The sequence below is a fragment of the Neofelis nebulosa genome, chromosome 6 (assembly GCF_028018385.1).
Source record: "Neofelis nebulosa isolate mNeoNeb1 chromosome 6, mNeoNeb1.pri, whole genome shotgun sequence".
In the NCBI taxonomy this organism is placed as follows: domain Eukaryota; kingdom Metazoa; phylum Chordata; class Mammalia; order Carnivora; family Felidae; genus Neofelis; species Neofelis nebulosa.
This window is the reverse complement of record NC_080787.1, coordinates 7,012,452-7,025,976: the sequence shown is the minus strand read 5'-3', so window position 1 is coordinate 7,025,976 and position 13,525 is coordinate 7,012,452. Positions and strand designations below refer to the sequence as shown.

General features: G+C 45.2%; 1 non-coding gene across 1 annotated transcript; it reads right to left on the bottom strand.

Annotated features, from left to right (window-relative positions):
• Window positions 1-2,409: 2,409 nt before the first annotated feature.
• Window positions 2,410-2,483, bottom strand: TRNAN-GUU (transfer RNA asparagine (anticodon GUU)). The gene has a single exon. It is a non-coding gene; the product is annotated as a tRNA-Asn (tRNA).
• Window positions 2,484-13,525: the final 11,042 nt, after the last annotated feature.

The following is a 13,525-nucleotide window of genomic DNA, read 5'->3' as shown; positions in this document are numbered from 1 at the left end:
TAATGTCATCTCCTGGTCTCAGAGCCACTTCCCCCTCCCTCTCCACCTTCAGTCTGAACTCTTTTCTGTCTGTCAGATTAATTTCTTAGCCCACTTTATCAGTGATCTAATTCCACATTTACCAAGTCACTACATGAGGACATAGTGATAGTAGGTAATAACACACGGCCCTTGGCATTAAGAGTTTTAGGCCACTAGAAAGGGACAGATATTCAAGAAATAATGTCCAGGGGTACTGCAGGCATCATGTAGAAATATATAAGGGCTAGAGGAGGAGCCATGGGAGGGCTTGGTTTATCTGGGAAGGTAAGCAGTGCTTAATATGAAGCTGATCCCTCATCACACTCCTCAGAGAGGGGTCAGTTTTCACCAAGTTTCCCATATCGCTCCTAAAAAGCGAACAGAAATCTGAATGAGCCTGATGTACTCCTGTTGTTGGAAACAAAGCTCCATGGATGGAGCGTTGGGTTCAAACCATTGTAAAGGGAGACAAAGCCAGGAGGTAGGCACGGTGCCCTTCGGGTGGTCGTCTACAAATTAGGGCTTAGACAAGGGGGAGGGCTCACAACACCAAAGCAACTTTAGAAGCTGCACAGAATCCATGGCAACCACTAAGAGAAACAGAAAACTGAAGTGTTAAGAAACCTGGATGCAGCCTCATAGAAATTGAAACCGGTCAGGGGCGCCTGGCTGCCTCGGTCCATGGAGTGAGCGACTCCTGAAATTGAGTTGGGTGTAGAGATCACTGAAAAAGTCTTAAAAAACACTAGTCACTATCCAGTCACACTTACAGGAAATAGAGTGACTATAATAATATGGATTTTGCTTGTGCAATTTAATCCCCCGCCCCCCGCGCACCGCCGCTCCTCAATATAATTACTCATGTGTTTGGGTGAAGCAGACTCATCCACTTCTTTGGCTCTAAAATGATAAAATCTTAGTCCTGTTACGATTTGTATTCGATAGGTGCACTTTGTGTGGGAGAATAAAAATGACCTTACGGTTCAAAATGATGGCTGTTGGGTGTCACATTTCCCACGTCCCTGACCCTCTCGTACTTGTCTGATAAAAACATCTGTGAAGCGTTACACCCTCAGTCTTGGGAACTTGATACCCTTGTTTCTGTGTTCATATCTGGTGAGTTTGTTTCCTGTGGATCGTTTCCTCAGGTCATGATGTGTTCCCAAGTGAGCGAGAAAAATTCCGTGTCAGAATCTGACAAGCTGTCACATTCACTTATTCAGAATTCCCAGTGCCTCTGTCACCTTTGTTAGATAAAGAGAATATCAAGAGTGAGAAATCTCCTCCCCTTAGGTTGCTAACAATTTAGGAAATAAAACGTGGGGCTTCGGAATTTTTTTTTTTTAATTTTTTTTTTTCAACATTTTTTATTTATTTTTGGGACAGAGAGAGACAGAGCATGAACGGGGGAGGGGCAGAGAGAGAGGGAGACACAGAATCGGAAACAGGCTCCAGGCTCCGAGCCATCAGCCCAGAGCCCGACGCGGGGCTCGAACCCACGGACCGCGAGATCGTGACCTGGCTGAAGTCGGACGCTCAACCGACTGCGCCACCCAGGCGCCCCCGGAATTTTTTGAATGAAATAAACTCGGGCTGGGTGGCGTCAGGTGTCAGTATATTCAAGGTCAGCGTCCAAGGCTCCGGTACAGTAGTTCGCACAGAGTTTACCCGCAGCCTGGAAAACTGGGTAAATCACAGGCGGAGTGAGAAATGAAGATAAGAATGGGTGGAAGACCATGAGTTTCTGGGGGACCGTCAGCTTGATTCCCTGCAGACCAAGCCCTTTGAGGGCAGGAAAATACCTTCTTTTACACTTAAAATTATATTTTCTGAATGTTGCCACGAGTAACCCTGACATGGGTCAATTTTAGTTGTACAAATGCAGCAGTTGTGTACGTTCCCAGACGTGGATTTGCAGAGTAATTTTGGTAGATCTTGTCAAAATGCCTTTTATGGAAAGTGTCAGGGACCCTTTGGGGGATTATAAGCGAGGAAAGTCAGATGATTTCGATGGAAGCCTGCACTCTGCCTCCGCGGCCCATTCCCGACGTCCAGAGCCCGAGGACCTGACTCGGGGAGGGCCTGGGCCAGCTGGGTGTGGACGGCCGGGGTTCACGCCGCCGGATGGACCAACGCAGCTGAGGGAAAAAGGAATCTGGAAACAAATTCAGTAGAATTAGGGACAAAATGACGGGATCGCGCCCACGTCTGGCTGCATCCTGAAGGCTTTCAAGCAAATAACCCGTGAACACGGGAACACTCCCTCTGTCGCAAGACGCCCTGGGGAGCTATGTTGGCTCGGTTTTCATTTTATTTGTGAGAATGTTCACAAACGGATATTGTCCGACAAAATTTCCGGAAGCCGCGGAGTCCTTAAAGGGAAAGGGCCGTCCCTGGGTGGGCTCGAACCACCAACCTTTCGGTTAACAGCCGAACGCGCTAACCGATTGCGCCACAGAGACGGGGACGCGAGGAGCTCTCTTGTCGAACGTGATCATGTCATTTCCCCAGTCCAGACCGTGGGATATACTCAAGAAACGAACCTTTTGCCGGGCATGTATATTGAAGAAATGTTCCCTCGTTTCCTGGTTTCTGTTGTTCCTATGTTTTGAAAACAAATTTTGACAATACAGATATTCTTAGAGAGGAACCTCAGAGTGTTGATTGGGTGGGGAGCTGGGCGCGGGACTGCTGTTTACCCCGAGAAAGTGTGATTATAATAAAATAATGAATAATAATAATAATAATAATAGTGAAGGACATCTGGACCGAATTTCTTTTCAGGTCGATAAGAGAGCTTTTGCTAACACTCCGGTTGACAGGGAAGCCCCTGGAAGGGTTCCGTACAGGTGAAGATACCTTCAATGGGAAAGATTCCAGTAAGAGAAACGCAGAAAGGAAAACCATTTAGGGGACAGTCTAAAGGCTCATCAGTGGATCCTTAAATGATCAGGTAAAAGTGTACTTGCCCGGAAATAGGATATTCTCACGTACCAAAGCAGCAGCACAGAGATCTCTTGCTAACCGCAAAGAGAAAAGTCTTTACAAAGTGACCTCTGTCTCCACTTACACCAGGGATCAAATTGAGCATCCTTAACAATGGGGCGGATTAACATCGGCGCTTCCTGGTGAAGTCACCCGGGCACGCCCACGTGATATTCTGGCCAAAAAGGATTAACTTGGATGTCGTTTGATAGCTTCTGGCCCCCTCGCTCCATTTAGCTATTGCCGTGGAACAAGATGCTGAAAAACGTTAGTGACTGTTTCAATCATGGCTCTTCCAGAGAAGCAGAACATATGTAATATCTCTTGTCTCTCTCATCTCTCTATCTCAGTTCCCTTCTCTAGAGATCTCCCCCTATTCTAGATCCATCTACCAGTCCTCAATCAATGCATCATCTATCTATCTTATCCCTTACCTATCTGATGGGCTGATGTGTATAGAGCTGGCCAGCAAGCTGGAACTCAGACAGGATTTCTGGGTCACAGTCTTGAGACAGAATTTCTTCTTCAGGGAAAAAAAAAAAAAAAAAAGGAACGAAACATGAAGAATTTAAAACGTTCGTTGAGTAAAATAAGATCTCGGAGATTCCAAAGCCAAAATATCCCCTTAAGGGTCCTCAGCACAGACTTGAGTGTTTTGGGATACAGCGTCCATGGAAAGGTCTGGAAGGCTGGAAAGTAGTGTGAAATAGACAGTAATATGTCCCTGGAAAGAGCCCCAGCTGGGAAAACGCCATCCGAAAAATTAAGGTGTGATGTAATTTTCTTTGCTTGGAGAGTAATAAGAAGTAGCCAACGTGTGATACAAAGTGTGACAAACGGGAGGAATTGTGTGCAGAGGGGGATGGGGTATGTGAGAACTCTATTTCTTGTGGGGTTTTTCCCTGTATTTCTGTATTTCTGATTATTCTTTTTTTTTATCAAAAAAACTTTTTAAATGTTTATTTATTTTCGAGAGACAGAGACAGAACGTGAATGGGGAGAGGCAGAGAAAGGGAGACACAGAGTCCGAAGCAGGCTCCAGGCGGTGAGAGCCTGACGCAGGCCTCGAACTCACAAACCTGTGAGATCATGACCTGAGCTGAAGTCAGACGCTTAACTGACTGCACCACCCAGGTGCCCCAGTGATGATTTTTTCTACAAATCTAAAACTGCTTTAAATAATAGTCTATTAAGTTAAATCAGTCAATCAGTCAATCAATCATATGAAAAGGGAGGGGTGTTACTGACCAGACTCAAAACACGATCAAAGGGAAGTTTCTCGGGCACTGTTACCTGTACCTGTATTCAAATTAGGATCCCGGAAATGGACCTTTGGTCTTCCGGTGAGGACACAGTGATCACACCTGGAATTCTCCCCAAATGCCCTTTGCTCTGCAAAGTGTAACTCAATGTGACAGTAGCCTTAGTCTACCTTTTCATTCAGTGACACATCTTTAATATCCCCCTCCTGCTTTATTGGGTCATGGCAATCAATCCGCTAAGTTCCATAGAGGGACATAATAAGATGAAACAAATCATGTTTGCTGTTCTATTATTCCCCATAGAATTCACTTCGGAGTGAATCTAGTAGACTGTTCAGTTTGGGACACTTGTTTCAGAATGTACCGGAATGTACCTCTCTGGAGAGGTAGGCAGAGGGGTGGAGGGGCGGAGGGGGTGCTGAGTCGATGCTGTCAACTTTGGTTAAATTAAAAGTGAAGAAATCACCGAGTGCTAAGGAGAATATATTTTGGGGACCAACTGATTGAATTCCACTCATCTTACTGAAGAAGAAGATAGGGACCCAACATGCTAACTGTGTTACCCACCGGCATGTGGCTTATAAGCAGCAGAGCAAAGGTCAACCACCCGACTTCCTGATCCTCTCTCAGGATTCTTTTTACAACACACCAGGCTTCACAGACTTGTTCCCTGAAACCAGGCCGTGTGAGCGTTGCGACCGTTTGTTCTGGTGTTTACCCCACCCTCCTATCACAATGCAAACTTCATAAATGCACGTTCTCTTCACTGATATTTGCACATTGTCTACAATCATGTCCAGCCTCAGCAACCATTTGTTACGTAAAGAAAAAGTTCTTCCACGGTGGTCGGGCCGCATTCAACCTGCTCACAGCCCTGCGCGTTCAGGCAAACCCCCAACAAGACGCCTTCTGGCCAAGCCACCGCCAGGTTGCCTCATTTCCGGTGGTTGTCCTACTCCCAGATTTGAATGTTCTTGGAAAGAAATGATCGTACTTCATACACAGTAAGTGCTTAACAAATGTCACCTCCTTTCCACCTCTCTTCCCTCTAGGGAGGCTGCTTTCCCTGCGGGTGTTTCATTTCCTCCAGCTGATACTTGAAATCTTTAGAGTACCTACTAGGATAGTGGGTGTCCCAGTGGGGAAATTTCCACAGGAACACATCACAAGTGATGTATACGGAAACTGCACACTTCAAGCAGAGAGGCTCTGGCCCTCGGGTGGGAAGTCCCACCAGAGACTCCGTCGCTGAGCGATGGGGCTTCCAGAACTGGTTTTCCTAACAAGGGGTCCGGTTGGGTGATGCCTCCCTCCTCTGAATTCCGCCTGGACAAAGTCTGTATCACAATGAAGTTCTTGGCTGATCTCTTATTTTAAAAGCATTTTGCGTGTAAGTTTTATTTCCCCCGTAAAAGGAAACCGTATAAAATCTTGAACGTTGAGGATACCTAAGAGAGAAAAAGATGAGAAGAACTTGAGGGACACAAATACGTGGATTCAAGGGTGAAAACAACGCAACTTTCCATCAGCAGATGAGTGGATAAGCAAAATGTGGTGTACTCATACAACAGAAGATTATTCATCCTTAAAAAAGAATGAAATTCTGATACATGCTGCACAGAGATGCACCAGGAAAACATTATGCTAAGTGAAATAAGCTAGACACAAAAGGACAAATATCGTATGATTCCACTCATAGGAGGTACCTAGACTAGGCAAACTCATGGGGGCGGAATGTAAGAGAGAGGTTACCAGGGGCTCAAGGAAGAGGGAATGAGAAGTTACTGTCTAATGGGAACAGAGTTTCTGTTTGGGAACGATGAAAAAGTTCTAGAGATTGACAGTGTGATGGCTATACAACATTGGGAATATACTTACCTTTTTTACCTTTTTAATTTTGTTTTGATATTTATTTATGTTTTGAGAGAGAGAGAGAGAGAGAGAGAGAGAGAGTGCAAGTGGGATAGGGGCAGGATAGGGACAGAGGGAGAGGGAGACAGAATCCGAAACAGGCTCCAGGCTCTAAGTTGTCAGCACAGAGCCCGACGCGGGGCTAGAACTCAAAAACTGCAAGATCATGACCCGAGCCAAAGTCAGACGCTCGACCGAGGGAGCCACCCAGGCACCCCATGGGAATGTACTTCATTTGTAAATGTACAAGTGGTTAAAATGGTAAATTTTATGTTATATTTTATGAAATTTCTTTTAAAAACATGGGTTTTGCATTTTCAATTTCAAAAATATGTTCACTATTAGATATTTGGGAAATAGACCTATAAACCAACAGAAATAATCACTGTAACCATTTTAATGAGCACATCCCCAATGTTTTTCCTATACATGTCTATATATATTAAAGTGGAGTCATTCAGTACATATCACTGTATAACCTGCCTTTTAGTTTTTGCAATGTATCATGCATACCCCTTAGTGTTAGACACATACATTTTACGACTCACTTTGACAAGCATCCTTGTATGTGTATCTTGTCACACTTTTAATTGCTTCCTAATGGTATATTCCTTAAAATAACTTCAGATCAAATCCAAGAGGATTTGAGTGTTGGGAAAACTAAGGGAGAAATCCCTTGGAAAACAAAGGTAGGTATAACTCTAGAACAGACAGAAGAAAAAGATGAACGACTAAAACAAGACATTGGGTTTTAAGTACCATGATCTAGCATGTAAACAGTCCCAGTGGTTTATGGTACAGCTCTGCTCTAAGAGTTGCCCAACTCCAGTAAAATAGTTGTATTCGTAATGTTCTGTTCAACCTGTTTTTTCCGAATTTTAACATTTAAATAATGAGATGATATATAATACATAAATTAGGAGGTGAAAATGTCCTCTATTTTTAACATTCATAAAAATACTATTCTCAATATCCTCCTAGAATTTTTCTATGCATTTACAAACATACCGCTTTTTACAATAATGTACATCCTACTTTGATAGGCTTTACACAAATATATTTTGGGCATTTCATCAAATGGAGTCACCGCAGCTGATTTAAATAGTTTATTTAACTTAGCATTTAAATCGTTTCCAATTTTTTGCTATATCACAAGCTGGCTACAATAAATATCCATGTAGATACAGACACATAGATTTTTGTTATCAGTATATTTATAGAACATCCTTAAAGTGTAGTTACTGGGTTAAAGAATATATACACTAAATGTGAAAGCTACTCTTCTCCTACTTTCAAACCATTTCAGGCGTAAAGTTTGTTTCTCCAGTGAGACTGTATATACATGTATAAACTATTTGTACTCATACTAGTAATGTACAAGAGTGGTTCCGTCTATTTATAGACTGGGCGGCTTCTAAACTGCACACATTTATTTGTCACAGTCTGGAGTCTGGACGTCCCGGACCAGGATGCCAAAATGGTACAGTTGTGGTGAAGGCCTTCTTCCCGATTCTGTTCAAGATGGCGGTCTTCTGGCTGGGCGCTCCCTTGGCCGAAGGGGCAAGAGGCTCTCTAGGGTCTCTTCGCTAAGGGCACTGACGCTATTCATGACGGTTTCACCCTCATGACCTAATCACCTCCCAAAGGCCCCACTGCCAAACGCCGTGAAGCCGTAAGAATTTGGGGGAGACACGAACATTCAATCTATAAAGGTTTCTGTTTTTCCAAACTGCCACCGATACGGCTCTTACTGTTTTTTAATCTTTGCTAATACGAAACATTACCAAGAGTTGGAAAATTCAAGAATAATCAAAGTCTTTTACATTACTTTGAATATTAATGTGACTCTTTTTTCTTTAATATGATTTATTGCCAAATTGGCTAACATACAGTGTGTAAAGTGTGCTCTTGGTTTTGGGGGTAGATTCCTGCGGTTCATCGCTTACATGCGACACCCAGTGCTCCTTCCAATAAGTGCCCTCCCTCCTCAACGCCCATCACCCATTTTCCCCTCTCCCCCACCTCCCCATCCACCCTCAGTATGTTCTTTGTATTTAAGAGTCTCTTGCAGTTTGCCTCCCTCTCTGTTTGAAACTACTTTTTTCCCCTTCGCTTCCCCCATGGTCTTCTGTTAAGTTTCTCAAGTTCCACATGAGTGAAAATATATGATATCTGTCTTGCTCTGACTGATTTATTTCACTTAGCACAATACCCTCCAGTTCCATCTACGTTGCTGCAAATGGCATGATTTTATTCTTTCTCATTGCCAAGTAGTATTCCATTGTATATATAAACCACGTCTCCTTTATCCATTCATCAGTTGATGGACATTTAGGCTCTTTCCATCATTTGGCTATTGTTGAGAGTGCTGCTATCAATCGGGGTACATGTGCCCCTACGAGTCAGCACTCCTGTATCCTTTGGATAAATTCCTAGCAGGGCTATTGGTGAGTTGTAGGGTAGTTCTAGTTTTAATTTTTTGAGGAACCTCCACCCCGTTTTCCAGGGCGGCTGCACCAGTTTGCATCCCCACCAACAGTGCAAGAGGGTTCCCGTCTATCCACATCCTCGCCAGCAGCCGCAGTTCCTGAATTGTTCATTTTAGCCACTCTGGTGTGAAGCGGTATCCAAATGTGGTTTTGCTTTGTAGTTCCCTGATGATGAGTGACGTTGAGCATCTTTTCATGTGTCTGTTGGCCATCCGGATGTCTTCATTGGAAAAGTGTCTACTCATGAAGGTGACTCTCTTTTCAAGTGTATATTGACTTTATTCCCTCAGTAACTCCCTGTTCACATCTTTTCCTATTTTTAGTTATTGATTTGTAGAAGCTCTTTTACAGCATGAATAGGAACACTTGCCCGTGACATATGGTGAGTAGCCTTCCTCATCTGGTCTATGGGGCAATTAAGTAACGTTAAGTTTTTAGTTTTTATACTGTCAAGTCTGATAACTCTTTCATAATTTCTGACACTGATATTATGTGAAGAAAGGCCTTCACAACGAAGGATTATTATTTTTTAAATTATCCTAAACTTTATTTTGGCACAACCATGATGTTATGTTTTACATTAAGAAAATAGTACATTTTTTCTAATGAAACCCCTCCAGACCGTTTTTTAGATTGGGTGTGGTGGGAATTTAATGCCTTTTCCCCAACCCTCAATGTGTTAAGCACATTTCAAATGAATGATCCTTTTCTCCATGACTTAAATACCAATTTAAAGATAAACTACTTCGGGGGTGCCTGGGTGGCTCAGTCGGTTAAGTTTCTGACTCTTGATCTCAGCTCAGGTCTTGATCTCAGGGTCGGGAATTCAAGCCCCAGTGGGGTCTGTGCTGGGCGAGGAGCCTACTTTAAAAAAAAAAAAAAATTCCTTGCTATATAAATCACCGATCTGTTGTTTGGAATTTTTATTCCACAGCCTTTGGAGGAAAAACAACCCTTGATCTCTTCTCAGTATGGCAGTGGAACCTTCCACGTAGGGAGAGCAGCGGGTTAGGAAACCTGTGTGGAGCGGCCCTAGCTGCTGCTTTACTCACATAGGCCTCTTTCAAGGTTCATTTTTGTTGCTCTGGGATTTTGCCTCTTTATGTCTTCTCTTTAGTTCCTACAGAAGCTGGAGGTTCACACCTGAAGAGGCAAGCTCCCTTCCGCTTGATCTTTAACTCTGAGGCTTACTGCCCACCCCCCTCCCCCACGAGGGAGGCAAACAGCAGGTCAAAAGAAGGGACCCACACCAGCACCCCTCACACAACAGTCCTGCTGCAGCCAGCCTCTGACGACCACAGACATTCAAAGCAGCTCCAATATGAGCATCAAGTTCCATACAAATGGATATAAAATGGAACGTGACAGAATCCAGCAGAGAAGGGACCTGGTCTAGTTCTGATTCCATCATACGGACCTTTAGTCCAGGCTTAGTTTCCTCACCATCTGCAGACTGGGGAAACCACTGTTATCCTCCGAGTTCCTGGGAACGCTGTATGAGGCAATATATCAAAAAACGGCTCTAGAAGATGTAATTTACCATACAAATAGAAGGAATCACTGTAAAATACTAACAGTAGGCTTCCGGGGCGCCTGGGTGGCTCAGTCGGTTAAGCGGCCGACTTCCGCTCAGGTCGCGATCTCACGGTCGGTGAGTTCGAGCCCCGCGTCGGGCTCTGGGCTGATGGCTCAGAGCCTGGAGCCTGCTTCCGATTCTGTGTCTCCCTCTCTCTCTGCCCCTCCCCCGTTCATGCTCTGTCTCAAAAATAAATAAACGTTAAAAAAAATTAAAAAAAAATATTAACAGTAGGCTTTCAAGGCTTGGGATGGCCTTAAATACTACACGGTGATACTGTTCAAAAGAAATATCATGCGAGCCTCATATGCAATTTAAAATTTTTTAGTAGCCATATGAAAGGAAAACGAAAAAAGAGACAAGTGTAATTTGAGTAATATACCTTAGTTAACACAATATATCCAAAATACCATTTAACATGAAATTGATATGTTATTAAGGAGATAATTTACGTTCTCTTGTTTGCACGAACCCTTCCAAATCTAGTGTGTGTCATATAAGTGTAGCATATCTCAATTTAGACTAAAATTTTATGTCCTCAATAGCTACATGTGGCTAGCTACCTTAATAGTGCAAACATATGGTGTAAATACTTATTTTAGAGAGTGGAAGACTCAGGTTCAGAGGTGTTAAGGGACTTTCTTCAAGGCCATCTGGTTTTATTACGGTAGAGTTTGGCTTAGAATTCCAATCTTTTAACCTACCTGTACTTTATTTTTGCACTCAGGGTGGTAGGGATCTAATTTTTTCTCCTAAGCTTTTATCTGACTAACACCATTTACTGAGTGACTGACTCATCCTTTCTGCACTAATCCAAAATGACACTTTTTAAGTACAGTAAATTCCTATATAATGCAGATCTGTTTCTGCACTTTGCGTTTTGCTTTATCTACTGTCTTTGGAGGAAAAGGAACTCTTGATCTCTTCCGTGTGTGTAGTGAACACCTTCCAGTGCTTTTCCGTTTAATTTACACTGTTAACACCGACAAAACAATGCACAAGATTTTAAACATATCATATACACACACAGAACTCAGCGGAAGCACACGACACATTTTATACATGTGGTTCTCATTGCAGAGCTGCGGCCAGGCCAGCCCGGGAGACCCCCATTCACAGGGACACAGGTTCAGACACAAACACACACGGGAACTCAGGCACACATAACTGGGCCCAACACACAGACACAGGGAGTAGGTGTGGAGGGGCCGCAGTAAGGGGAGCGCGAAAGGAGGACGGAGAAATGCGAACCACAAGCCCTAGATGGCAGGGGCAACACGAGGCCTCCTCACCTGCCACAGAATCGCTGGGAGGCGGGGAGGAATCAGCGCATCCCCTCCTGGGTGCTCCGTGGCGGGGGCGTGGCCAGAGGGTTGGGGGCGTGGCCAGAGGGCGTGGGGGGCGTGGCCAGAGGGCGTGGGGGGCGTGGGGGCGTGAGGGCGTGGGGAGAGGAAAACAGATGTCCGGAAGGAAGCCGGGGTGAGAATCCATGCCTTCCCGCGTTGCTAGAGACGAGAAAAGAGGCAGGCAGATGAATTGCAGTACTGGAGAGCACAGCTTGCACTTCGGCTGAAAGGTCAGCGATCTTTGGGAAAGCAGCTAAGTAGAAAATTGAGAGAAGGCAGATTGTAGCATGATAGGAAATGAACACTTGGAAATGGAAGCAGTATAGACTTTAAGCTGGTAAATTTTGGAAGGGGAAGAAGAAAGAAAAAAAAAACACCAGCCGATTAAAGGCAACCCAAACCTTTTCTTCTTTTTTAAACCGGGTACAAAAGGGCATCTGCACATATTTGAACACATGAGGGAAAATCTCCATGAAGGAAATGAATTTTAAAAACCTACAGAAAAGACAAATGAAGTAGGTTCCAGAGGCGGTGGCAGCATGGGCTGGGCAGGTTAAAGGAGTCAGCACATTTATTCCTCTGGGAGAAGAAAGGCGGGACAGATAAAAAGATTTGTGCTGAAGCGGTCAGGAGGGCCCTGACTGCCAGATTTTGTTTTTCCGTGCAGATGATCCGATGGGGGCGCCGAGGAGGGCAGAGGAGGCCAGCGGCGACTGTTCCAAACTCCGTCAGTCCCCCGCTCGGCCAGAAACACAGGGTTCGTACCGCCCACTGGCGAACCCTAAGGCCTTGCCGCCCCCGAACCGACCACGAGCAGCTCCAACGTCCTCCGCCCGCACGTCGGGGCTCCCCGTTTAGAACAGGGGCTGGATTCAACCAGGAAGGTCCACTTAGGATTTCATACGAAGGCTCCTCCTCGTTTTCAGATATGTTAAGGCAACCTTCTGAGCCAGGAGTTAAGGTACGCGAGGGCTGCGGAGATTTCTCAAAATGGGCACGGAACATAATAAACAGGAGCTACCCCACGGGTCCTCTCCTTTCCTCCCTAGACCTTAACCGCCAGTTACTTGACCTTAGCAGGTGCAGCCCCTCCGTGTCAAGGTTCCCCTGCCGGACAGAAGGACGGAAGGACGGCCTCGGCAAGGGCCAACCGCTTTCAGCTTGCCCCACCGCTTCTAGAGTCCAACTGGAAGGCGAGGCCAAAGCTGTCGCCTGGGGCATGAAACGAGCAAGCTTCTACCGCGTGACAAGCTTTGTTTTTTCCCTCAAGGAGAAAGAACTATTTTCGACAAACACTGAAGGCCTCTGTGGGCGCTGGGACGCACCTTCGTTCTTCCACTTCCCGAGACAGCACTTCTGTCCCCGTCACTCGCAAGGGAAATGGCTGCTTCCCCAGGCTCGTCTCAGCACTGCCCACCTGAATGTCGGGCCGGGGACAGAGCAGCAGGAGGGCTGCAGGCCTCGTTGGGGCACACCTCCCTACCCGCAAGCCAGAAGGAAAACAAGCCGAAGCTGGGCCATTTTCCCTTCCCCTTTTTGTCCGCTGGCTGTCATACCTCCCTCTTCTTTCCTCACAATGAAAAAGCCACTTAAAACCCTGAAGCCTATTCCATTAGGGGAGCAAACAGATACAAACGGAGGCACACGTGACAACGGGGGGAAACTCGGTGCCAGCCCGCCGACACCACCCCGCCAAGGGGAGAGGTAGAACTGCGGCCCGGGTGGATTCTAAATTCAAACTTCAAATTCAAAATTTGTCTTGATTTCGAGGTTGCAGGTTACTCACATAAACAGATGTTTTGCTGTCACTGAATTTTAGCCCCAAATATGGTCAGTTTCAGCGGTGACTCTCGCCTGTGTTAGTTAGGTAACGCCCGGCAGAGGCTCCAGAAGGATCCAATATCCCCAGCAGAGCAGAGACAATATTCCCTCCAG